Below are 13,463 nucleotides of genomic sequence, written 5' to 3'. Positions count from 1 at the left end.
AATATCATGAATAAAGCTAGTATGAACTTTTGGGTATGCATTTTTGTATGAATATTTTCATTTTAATTTTTCTTGGGTAATGCCTTGGGGGTAAAGTTGCTGGGCTATATATTAATTTTGTGTTTAAATTTTTGAGACTTCATCAAGCTGCTTTCCAAAGTGGCTACACCATTTTAATTTCTACCAGCAGTGTATGAAACTTCAGATTTCTTAATATCCCAGTCAACTCTTGCCATTTATTTGTTTTAATTTGCAACTTTTTACTAATACTGTTGAGCATCTTTTCTCATATTTTTTTAAAGTGCCCTCAATCTGTCTTTGTAGTCAGAAATCAATAATTTTTTATTTAAAATATGTGGGTCCAGAATTTGAGAAAAAGTACTGTGAGCCACTATGTCTGCCAACTGTAGTCTATTTGGATCAGGTTCTATGATCCTCATTGCATGTCCTCATGTGTGAAAATACCTGGTTAAGTTCAGATTAACAGATACCTCCTCAGACTAAGGTAATACATATTGTGAGGCATAAGAATGAAGGTGTTAACAATAAAGAAACTGACTTTGATGATAATAGGCATTAAGTTATTTAAACTTGCTTTAAAGGCTTGGTGCAAATTAAAATAATAATGTTCCAAAAATAATAATGATAATAATGACATTGTTGGTGCTTGTGAGGGCCATGTCTTGGTGATAACTTGTGTTTCTGCCCAGGGAAACTCACAGATACCTGGGACAAAAATGGACTATAACTGAACCAAGGAGAGAATAAAATGAAAGTGCTATGTCCAAGTCCTCAGACTATAGAAAGAAAAGAAATCATGAAGTATTTTTCCTTTGTGATTTTGTAATAAATAGAGCAGATACTAGGTAGGAGATGAAAGAGGAAATTTTCTCCTCCACTTCAGTATCAGTATTGTTTTATAAAATCTTGGCTATCTATGTCACATTAGGAATGTGGAAAGCTATCAGTAGCCATGAAGGTGGTTTCATTCAGTATTACAGAAGTTTTAAGTAACTAAGAAGCTGAGGTAAGAATGGCAGAGAGTGGTGAGAATTACATGTTGAAGTGGGCACTGATGAATGCATGTAAACACCTCAAAGTTTCCCTTAAAACAGACAGAAGATACTTAAGGTTAGTATTTAATGAATGATCCAGAGGGACTGTCAGAATGATCTTATCTTACTACCATGTTCACACCATATGAATAATGTTTAGGCTATCCTACTTCAGTTTCCTCAGGCAAGGTATATAGCGTAACATATAGTCTATTAATCATTGAGACCTATGGTCCTTCTCTTTGCTTCTTCCTCCTTCCTTCCTTATGTTCCTTAAAAGTTCTTCCTCTTTTAATACAAATGGCCACCAGACATATGAAAAAATGTTCAGCATCACTTGCAATCAGGGAAATGCAAATCAAAACTACAATGAGATACCATCTCACACCAGTGAGAATGGCACATATTAAAAAAACTAGCAACAACAGATGTTGGCGAGGATGTGGAGAGAAAGGAACTCTCCTGCACTGCTGGTGGGAGTGCAAACTGGTCCAACCACTATGGAGAGCTGTGTGGAGATTTCTGCACCTACTGAACATAGAGCTTCCATATGATCCAGCAATTCCACTCCTAGGTATTTACCCAAAAGACACAGAAACATTAATTCCAAAGGGCACCTGCACCCCTATGTTTATAGCAGCACTATTTACAATAGCTAAGCTTTGGAAACAACCCAAATACCCAAAAATAGATGACTGGATCAAGAAGATGTGGTACATATACACCATAGATGTGGTACATATACACCGTGGAGCTGGAAGCGATCATGCTCAGCAAAATAAGCCAGAAAGAAAAAGAAAAATACCAGATGGTCTCACTCAGCAGGAATCTAGAAAACGTAAATAAGGGACCAGGAAAAAGAATAACTGTAAGAAAGAAAAAAATCAAAATCAACAAACTACTATGAACCAGAGACACACTTTGTGGGGTGGGGGAGAGATGGGGGTTAAAATCAGGGGGTTGCAATTGTATGGGGAATATAAAAATAAAAAAATAAATTAAAAAAAGTTCTTCCTCTTTTAAATTTATCCCGAGTTAAATTTAAAAGTGTATTTGACTGATGGACTTTATCACTCTGGTAACTGTAAGGTAATTCCCAGCCCAAAGTAATTTCATGCTTCTCCCAACACTGGCTTTGATTAAATATATTTTCTCATTTTTGACTGACCCTTTCTGAAACTTTCCCCACAAGTGTTCTCTATTACGATTTTAAACAATATTGATACTGTACTTCAGCCACATAAAGAATTACGCTGTTTCCCACATGGCGCGCAGACCTCTCCTGCCGCCCGCTGCTCCCCTCAGCAGTGTACCTCGGTCCCTCTGCCTGCTCTGCTCCCCGCTCTGGCTCTGGTGAATTCTCTCACTCTCCCGCACTTCTGACTGTACCCAGTGCTTGTATAAACAAAACAAACAAACAAATAAATAAATAAATAAATAAATAAAACATGCCTCTATACAAAAAAAAAAAAAAAAGAATTACGCTGTTTTTTGCATGTTAACCAGGAAATATACTCACCATTTATGTCATTCCTAGGGGTTATGCACTGCTAATTCTAAAAATATTCTAATGGAATATTTATGCCAATATTATTCTAGGTTGAGATTTTCCAGTATGAAAAATATAAGAGCCAATAATATAAATAAGTCAGATGTAAATCTTGCTGAGGACTATGTGTGTGTCCAAGGAAAAGCACACTCAGAAACAACATTTTTCAAATATAAAGAAAAACTTTTCAGGGCCTCCCTTGGTGGCGCAGTGGTTGAGCGCTGGGCTGCGAGGCGGCCCGCTGCCTCTGCAGCGCTGGTTTGTTCCGCGGCCGCCGGCGAGGGTCTCACCAAAAAAAAAAAAAAAAAAAAAAAAAAAACTTTTCAGATGATGAGCTTTTCATTCTGTATCTAATTGTACTCCATAAGGTAAAAATCTGCCTACTTTGGTTTATGAAATATTTAAAGTGAGTACATATAGTACTGTTAGGTTTAGATGGGTTTAATTAGTTCATCTTGTAATCATTTTCTCTTTACAGAAAATATTGTAAATATATTAATTAAATCAACAGTGTAAATTCTTCCTTGAATAATAGCATATGTTTGATTGTAATTCACTTTCTGAATTCTTTGCTTACTCTTACATTATTTTGCAGTCAAAGACATCCCACTTTCAAGGAGACTTAATTTTTACTCATTAGGAGACTGACAACTTGAGACTCTCTCAGAGATAGGGACAATGTTCCTACCACTGGAGAATTTAATAAAAATGGAAGTTCTTGATGAAATTACTTAACAGAAGAAAACATCCCTGCTGATTTCCTCTGTGTTAAATAGCTATTTAGTAGCAGAGGCAGTGCTAGGAACTGTGTCATCTTGACCTTTAATTAAGGTTTTTTTTTTCCATAGTGCATTGTCTTTATTCCTCAATATTTGTGAGAGACACGTCTAGCTCATTGGCACATTGCCAATCCTATTGTGAAAACTTCAGAAAACTCACCCAAGGTTGACCAGCTATAAAAGTATGAATGTATTTGATCATGGGCAAGTAAGAACAAATTACTTTGCAAGAAAATTACCCAAATCAATATTAGCTAGAACTGTGGTGAAAGATTTAGAACTCATTATAGAGGCATAAATATCATTAATCAATGTGTTAGTTAGAAGCATCCTAAGTGCCTATTAATGGATGTATGGATAAAGAAAATGCAGTAGCTATACAGTCATGTATTGCTTAATGATGCTATTGGTCAAGGACAGACTACATATACCAAGGTGATCCCAGTAGACAACAACAAAAAGCCTAGCTATATACTACCTAGGTTTGTTTAATAACACTGTGATGTTAATACAATAACAAATTTATCTAAGGATTCCTTTCTCAGATTGTACCCCCACTGCTAATAAACACATGGCCATATATATATAGTGGAATATCATTCAGTCATAAAGAAGAAAATGTGGCAATTTGTGACAATATGTATGGAACTTGAGGACATTAAATTAAGCGAAATAAGCCAGATATAAAAATGCAAATACCTTTTATATCTCACTTATATGTAGAAATTGAAAAAAAAAACTAACTCATAGGTTCAGAAGATAGATTGGTGGTTGCCAGACGTGGGGATGCTAGAGGTGGGTTAATGAGGTCGAAAGATACAAACTTTCAATCATAAAATAAACAAGGCATGGAGATATTGTGTACAGTCTGGTGATTATAGTTAATAACACTATGCTGTGTATTTGAAAGTTGCTAGGAGAATAGATAATAAACGTTTTCATCATAAGAAAAAAATTATAACTATATATGGTAATAGATATTGACTAGATATTGTGATACTTTTGCAGATATATAAATATTGAATCATGTTTGCAAGTAAGAAACTAATACGAGGTTATATGTTAATTATATCTCAATCTAAAAAATGAGAATGGATTTAAAAAAAAAATAAATGTATTAGGGGAAAACTACAAAGCATTAACATTGCTTAATACAATATCATAATGTACATACCTGGCATACTCTAAGTTTAGTCAGTCTATGTCAAGAAAAACAGAATCAAAAGCTCAGGAAATGTTCCAGGAAAGATAAAATAGTTATCTAAGGAGTAAAGATCTCTATGAAAATACTTTCTACCATAGGAACATACAGAGTAAGCAGCTATAAGATAAATATTTATTAAACCTTATGTTTATGACTTAGGTCAACATGCTCTTTTAGAACTAGGAACTTGAAAGATGTAGCTTTAGGACTCCTTTTCTTAACCAGAGATTTAACATGTTGAATCAATTATTTCTTGCCCCCATATTCCCTGTCCTTATTCCAATTCCCTTAGGGGCTCTGGCACATACATCAAGGACTTAAAAAACAGGCAGCTTTAAAGAGCCATCATAGTAATGAAAAGAGTAATATGACGTGGAAAAATACCACTTGGGGGATCATAGAGGTAATGGACATACACTGATTTTTGTTGCAATTTCGTCCCCAAGTTAATATAGCACATTTGGAGGTCATGATGTGGCACGTGATGACCTCGCCATCTGGTGCTCATGGTAAGAGCAGTAAAAAGAATTATTTTAAAGCTTTCTTCCCCTTCTACTTTCTTGATTCTCATAATGATAATACAGAAGAGGCAAATTTGGTAGATTGGGACTTATTCTGTCCAGTAAATGCCTGTAACTCTCCAGAGTGGTGAGAGAAGATCCAAAAGGAAAGAAAGCAAGGTTTTATTGCAAGTGTATTCCTTAAGCTCTAGAGATTTTAGAAAGAGCAAAAAGAAATTTTATTGACCAGTCCAGTTAACCAAGGCAGGAAAACAGGCAGGGTTTTGGACCAGTATCCCTTTTTAGGAATAGATATTTGCATTTGGCATGAGTGTAGCTAATGAGGTATTTCTTAGGAACTTGGCTTGAAGGCAGAAACCAGAGAATCTGTCAGGCATACGAGAAGGGAAATAGATTCTACCACCTTCTTTTCCCATTCCATCCAGGTACACTTTAGTAAAAAAGAAGGGAAGCCAGAGAATCATAGTACTAGAACGATAGCTCTTCCAAGCATCTTCCATGCTTTCAGTAGTAAAATTACACTATTTCCCATATATTTCTGAAATAATGCATGCTTATTGCAGAAAACTGGGAAAACACAGGAAGGAAAAAAGATAGCATAAATTGTCCATCTGATGATCTCATCTGAAAAGTCTTTTTTGTCATTTACACAGAAATTGTAAAACAGGGACCTCCCTGTGGCGCAGCGGGTTGAGCGCAGCGCTATGAAGCTGTTCCCAGCCTCTGCAGCACGGGTTGGAATCCTGGCCGGCTAGGGAGACAACCACATGGCGCAGCAGACCTCTCCTGTCATGCCCACTGTTCCCCTCAGCAGTGTACTTTGTAACTTCTGCCTGTTCTGCTCCCCACTCTGTCTCTGGTGAATCCTCTCACCCTCCCATGCCTCTGGCCTGAACCCCAGCTCTTGTATAAATTTAAAAAAAAATCTTCAAAAAAAAAAAGAAATTGTAAAACAAATAATGTTATTTGAACATACTGTCTTATTACTGCTTCATCAAATAGAAGTATTTCATAAATATTTCAATGCCAATACATTTAATATTTTTTATTTTTACATTTAATATTTCAAGATAGCAATAGCTATATAACAAAATTATATCATACTTTAGTCAATGGATGAATTGTTAAACATTTAGTTTGATATTATAAACAACTCTGAGAAATATTCCTGTAAAGAAGTGCTATGCTTTACATAATTTGCCCTTAAGATAAATTAATTGCATTGGGTCAAGTGGCATATATTATTTTGTTAAAAGTACTTTTTGATCCTACACAAATATATCATTTTTTAAAAATTTATTTTTCTTGTGGTAACATTGGCTTACAACACTATATGTGACTTAGAGAGTAAGTTTATACCAACTCACCCATAACCCATTACATAGATAATTGGGTCCTCTCCCCTTTATTCCTCACCCTGAACCTCCCCCTCTAGTAAACTCAATTCTGCTGTCAGATTTGAGGTCTGTTTTGGTTTAGTTTTGTCTGTTCCTTTGTTTTCTCTTTCTATATCCCACATATGAATTAAATAATCTGGTATTTGTCTTTCTCCTTCTGACTTATTTCACTTAACATAAACCCCTCCACTTCTATCCATGTTGTCGCAAATGGCAAGAGTTCATTTCCTTTATTGTGGAGTAGTGTTTCCCTGTGTGTGTGTGTGTGTGTGTGTAGTAGTGTATACATCTTCTCATTCATTTAATATGTATACACCACATCCACTCACCTTTCATTGGATAGTTAGGTTGCTTTCATAATTTTGGGGGTGTTTCTTCATTTTTTTAACTTTGTTTTTATCTTTCCTTTTCTACCCAGATTCTTTGTTCACTTCACATCTTCAAGTACTTATTTGTTCTTCCATTTGCTTTTTCCTATTTCCATAGCTTTCTCCTGTATTACTTATCTCCTCTATTCTTTTTTTAATATCTTGAATCTCCATATTTTTCTTATTTAGAGCTTCAATTTTGATATTTTCTTCACTGATTTTATTTCTCATGAAATTCATTTTATTCTGATTTTTTCTCTGTATTCCTTCATATCTTTAAGCTTTTATTATATTATGACAGTTTTGAATTCTGTACTACTCTAAGCATTACAGTCAATAGGGACCTGGCTGTGCTGTTTCCAGGGCCTGCCTCATTTATACTGCTTGCCCATGCCCTACTTCACCACTTTCCAGGGACTACAATATTTGTGCTGCTTGCTGAGGCCTGCTCCATTGGTCGCTGTGGTCTGGCAGGACCTACTATACTGAGCGCCTGGCTGGGGCCTGCTCTGCTGCTTGCCTATGGACTGCCAAGGTCAGCCATTGTGGGCTGTTTGCCTGGGCCTGTTTTGCTGCTCATTGAGCCTCTTTGTCTCTGGACACTGTTCCTTGAGTTTACTGTCATTGTCTGTTTTTCCTTCAGGGGTTATTGGCTTTGTTCTGCTGCAGTTTTGCTGTGAGTACATGGAAGAGGAGAGCATACACCTTCACTCTGCTTCCATCTTGTTACTTCTCCATTAGAAATAACTTTAATTATTTATTTTAATTACAAAATTGTATACCTTCCACCAGTTTATGATGTGTTCACGTCAATATATCTTCAAAAGGAAATGAAGCATGAATTTTTTTCCTTGAGTAGAACATACAGATTGATTGAATTGGATGCTACTCCATCAAATATAAATACTACTAATAATAGCTATCATCTATTGAGTGTGTTTTATATAAAGCATATTTCTTTCCTCTCATTTTTATAATCTTAAGTACAGAAGATAAATCAATGAGATTGTAATACAAAAATATGTGTAAAGAAAAACATTGATTTTTGTGACTTACATGAGTTTACTAGGAGAAATGGCCCAAGATGAAAGATGTTTTAGAATGTTACTGCAGTACAGCTTCTCGCATAAGTAGCAGTCATTATTATCATCATTTTAACCTAAGTAAGCATGAGGCACATGCTGTTTCAATAAGTGCTTCATGGACTTCACTTAATGAGAAAGGGAATAAGTGACTTATTTTTGTCTTTATCATGGCAGTTGTTGTTTTTGGTAACATCGAAATAACTCAATTCTAAAAGTGTAATTTATCTAGATTCCTTATTGTCTTAGTGCCATATCTCTGGCATAGTTTTACTAGCTTCTCAAAATCACTGCAAAGACATTTATTTTGAGGAGGTCAAATGTTTATTCCATTCTTTCAGTACTGACACAGATTATAGGCACAAATGTAGGCACAAAATAGGCACAAAATGCTTTTGCCGAAAGGGTTTGAAAGAAATCTAGTCTAAAAAATAAAATTCAACTTCACAGATGGATGAAGGATGTTTTATTTTAATTAATGCTTATACTTGGTTTGAAAAAATAAGCTGATGGGAGATGATTTTGGAATGATTCTTGTCCTTTACAATGACATGGATTGAGGGCATGATTTTCCAAAAGGGATATTGAAAATTGAACATTGAGAAATTATCTTTGATTTAGATACTCTTGAAGTTAACACCAAAGGTTATTCAATGTCTTCTATATGCTTAGGTATTTTCTCATTTCCTCAAATTTTGAACTTAGACATAATGTTTCTTTAATATTTAGAATAGTTCCCGGAGTATAGCTCATCAAACTGAAAGAAATTGGCATATTATTTTACTGGTCAAAAGACTAAACATAACTTACATATGAAATAGCAAATAAATCTTTTAGTAAGAAATTATTCAGGGCAGTCTTCCTTAGGGTAAGTTTCTAAATGTAAGAACTGGCTTTGTCCTGATAAACACTTCATTTGAAATTTTGTATTCAAATGGTGTGTTCCACCACATTAAGGGAGATTTGCAGACAAAATTTAGTAATTAGCTGATGTTATGCTACACCCACACAAGTTCTCAACTGTTTTTCTAGGTTCTTACAAACAATCACACATTTGATATTTATCTTACAGGTACAACCACAGTCAAGCATTTTATGAAAGATCATGGAAGTTTCTCTTTTTAAAGATTATCAGGTCTCAGGGCTCACCAAAGAGGTCTTGTGAAAGCATAGTCGAAAGAGGAGACAAAGCTGGGCTAGTATTTAAAAGTGCAGACAGCTCTCAAATATTCACATCTAATAAAGAAAAATGATACATATTCAAATAATAGAAGATTATCATATATTTTACCCATTAGTGTGAATAACTTAGTGTAAGACTCTTAAGAAATGGATGAGGAGGGTAAAACTTGGTCAAATGGATGTGCGGTCCTGTATCTGAGAACAAAGGGTGATAGGGTTCCTGGAAGTCAGGGAACAATTAGTGTGTATGTATATGTGCATGCCTGTGTTAGGAGGATTAAGACACCATGGTTTGACCCCGAATAGCCAAGCTCTCCTGGAAAAAAAAAAAAGAAGGGAATGGAGGCATCACACTCCCAGACTTCAAACTATACTACAAAGCCATAATCATCAAAACTGCATGGTATTGGAACAAGAACAGACACACAGACTAATGGAATTGAATAGAAAATCCAGAAATAAACCCACAGATTTATGGTCAACTAATCTTTGACAAAGGAGCAAAGAATGTGCACTGGAGCAAAGAAAGTTTTTTCAATAAATGGTGCTGGGAAAACTGGGTAGCTACATGCAAAAGAATGAAGCTTGACCACTACCTCACACCATGCACAAAAACCAACTCAAAATGGATTAAAGAACTAGACATAAGACCTGAAACCATAAAATACATAGAAGAAAATATAGGTGAAACACTACATGACATGCACCTCAAAGACATATTTACAGACCCATCACCCAAAGCAGTGATAGTGAAGGCAAAGATAAACAGCTGGGACTACATCAAATTAAAGAGCTTCTGCACAGCAAAAGAGACAATAACCAAAACAAAGAGAAACCCCTCCGACTGGGAGAACATTTTTGCACACAACACTAATGATAAAGGACTGATCACAAAAATCTAAAAAGAGCTGATGAGACTCAGCAACAACAAAGAAAATAATCCAGTCAAAAAATGGGCAGAAGAGGAAATGCAAATGGCCAACAGGCATATGAAAAAAATGTTCAACATCACTTGTAATCAGGGAAATGCAAATCAAAACTACAATGAGATACCATCTCACACCAGTGAGAATGGCACATATTAAAAAAAACTAGCAACAACAAATGTTGGTGAGGTTGTGGAGAAAAAGGAGCTCTCCTGCACTCTTGGTGGGAGTGCAAACTGGTCCAACCACTATGGAGAGCTGTGTGGAGATTTCTTGACCTACTAAACATAGAGCTTCCATATGATCCAGCAATTCCACTCCTAGGGACCTACCCAAAGGACACAAAAACATCAATTCCAAAGAGCACCTGCACCCCTATATTTATAGCAGCACTATTTACAATAGCTAAGCTTTGGAAACAACCCAAATGCCCAAAAATAGATGACTGGATCAAGAAGATGTGGTGCATATACACCATGGAATATTACTCAGCATTCAAAAAAGATAAACATATGCAATTTGCAGCAACATGGATGGAGCTGGAAGCGATCATGCTCAACGAAATAAGCCAGAAAGAAAAAGAAAAATACCGGATGGTCTCACTCATAGCAGGAATCTAGAAAACCTAAATAAGGGACCAGGAAAAAGAATAACTATATGAAAGAAAATATCAAAATCAACAAACAACTATGAACCAGAGACACTCTATAGGGGCTGTGGGGTGGGGAAAGGAGGGCTTAGGGTCAAAATAAGGGGGTTGTAATTGTAAGGGGAATATAAAAATAAAATTTAAATAAAAAAGGAAAAAAAAGAAATGTGAATAGATAGAGTTATATGGATTGAAAGAAATTAAAGTTATTTTCTCCTTGGGAAAAAAAAAAACATATATAGATGTTTGGTTGATAATAAACAATGTAGTTAAAACAGATATGTATACTCAGGTGACAATGCTAATTGGAATCTAAATGAAAACTAATGAACAACAACTACAACAAAAGCCTCATGAATAAAATTTACCCTGGAAACTTAATGACTTTTAAACCCAGAAGTGTGTAATTTGAAGTGATCCAAAACTCAAAGTGTGATTTTAAACTTTTGGAAGTACGTTCATTTGTGAAGATGGTATATTCAATGCAGCAACCTCCCTCAGGCAAAACTTACTCTTTTCTCATGTGAGGAACCAGTGTACACTATAGACAGTGTCGGATTGTTAGCTACATTTTCCAAAGGATAAGACAAGAGTTACTCTCTGATATAAGCAAAATTAGGAATAGAATGCTCTTTAATTCAGGATGATGTTTTGGGGTGTCAAACTGGAGAGCACAGAGTCTTCCAAAAATTTAGCTTGTCAATATAAAGAAAACATGTTGATGCCTCCTCTGTAGAAGTATTAGCCACTTGCTGTTTTTGTCTAGTAATAAACTGGGAGATCTTTACCTCAGATTAAAAAAAAATTCTAAAATGATTTACAATTCATAGCTGGGTTTTTTAAAATACTATAAACAATACAAAAAATACAACCTCAATTTAAAATACACAGCTGGTTTTGCACCCCATATTTTGGTGTCTTTACCCTGGGTACTGTTGAATATTTTTATATGTAAGCATTTATGAAGTGCTAAATAAATATGTTATTATTTAGGAAAAAAAAGACACCATGGTTTGAAATTTCACTGGTAGTTTGACGTCAAATGGAATAGAACTCTGTTACCTAGCAATTTTCCTCACTGTATTAATTCTTAGGTATGCTCATTAATCCTCTATTTGGATTCTTTTGCAGGTATATATTTTTAATTAATTAATTAATTGATTAATTTATTTATTTTTAAGATTTATTTATTTATTTATACAAGCACTGGGTACAGTCAGAAGCGCGGGAGGGTGAGAGAATTCACTAGAGCCAGAGCAGGAAGCAGAGCAGGCAGAAGGACCGAAGTACACTGTTGAGGGGAGCAGCGGGAGACAGGAGAGGTCTGTGCGCCATGTGGGACTCTCCTTTGGTGGCCGGGGAGCAGCCGGGGATCGAACCGGTGCTGCAGAGGCTGCGGGCAGCTTCGCAACCCAGTGCTGGACCGCTGCGCCACCGGGGAGGCCCTGCAGGTATATTAAGTACAGGATAAATAAAATCATTTGCAAGTAAAGAACATCATTCATCACTTTAGAATTTGGAGAAAGGGTTAGAAGAACAGGCACTGTTAGTGTTACTACTATGGGAAATTGCATGTCCAAGAAGTAACTTCTGGTTTTCCCTCAATTCCTATAAACTTTTATCTCCACTGTCCTCAAATATATCATTTTAATTCTCAACTAATACCACAATTGTTCTTGACTCTTAATTTATTTTTATCTTTTACTCAATTAGACAGTTATTCCTTCTAGTGTTATTTCATCAACTGTAAGAGATTTTTTTTCTCTTTTTTGTCTCACTTTTTTTTCTTGCTTACCTTTGAGACTTCTTCTATTACTTACTATGTCATATAGTTTTGATTGCTCACTTTTTATATTGGTGACTTTATTCCTTTCCAATGTTTTCCTCTATTGTAAGCATAGGAGATTTTGATTTACAATGGTCATAGAAGCAAATTTGTTTAATGTATTTAAGTAATTGGTAACATTTATTTTATTCTACCTCGATTATAAATTAAAGTGAGAGATTATGACACTGTTTAAATAAAATAGTTCTTATCTTGAGAACATTATCATTTTAGAATCCTTTTGTTCAGAGAATTGCCAATGACATATTTGTTGTCTTTTCCAGTAAGAAATAAGACAGGACAGAAAAGGAACTAAAGGGCATGGGGGACAATAACAAATACCAGACTATATTTTTGAAGTAAATAAAGAAAAAGTAGCTTATGTCAGGGGAAACAATAGTAAGAGTTCACTGATTTGTAGATTCAACTCTCCAACTCAGAAAAAATTAATGGAAAGAATTTATTGATCAAGCTACTGAACCACTGTCAGTAATTTTGAGCAAATAATGAAAATCTTTAAAGATTTCCAAAGACTGGAATTGCATTCTCTAAATTATCAACAGATAGATTTAACCTTAATTCTTGGGAAAAAAGTGCAAGAACAGAATGTTGTGGATAATTTATGCATACTTGGAAGAAATCTATTTGACGACAAAGGTCTTTTGGTAACAAATCATATAAAAAATTCTCATTTCCTTTTTTTTCTTTTTGGAAAGAAGAAATAAAACCATATTTCTTTATAGAGAGACATGATTATCAATGTAAAAAATCAAAAACTTTTGAGAAAAAATTCCTGAAACTAATAAACAATTACTGTATATGTGCAATGCAATGTTGCAGGACACATGAATAATACACAAAAGCCAATTGTTTTCTTATATACCTGCAGAGAATAATTGGAATTTGAAGTTAGAAATTCAATATTA

Source organism: Talpa occidentalis, unplaced genomic scaffold, assembly GCF_014898055.3.
Source record: "Talpa occidentalis isolate TD23 unplaced genomic scaffold, MPIMG_talOcc4v2.1 talOcc4.15, whole genome shotgun sequence".
In the NCBI taxonomy this organism is placed as follows: Eukaryota; Metazoa; Chordata; class Mammalia; order Eulipotyphla; family Talpidae; genus Talpa; species Talpa occidentalis.
Note: the sequence above shows the minus strand (reverse complement) of the source record.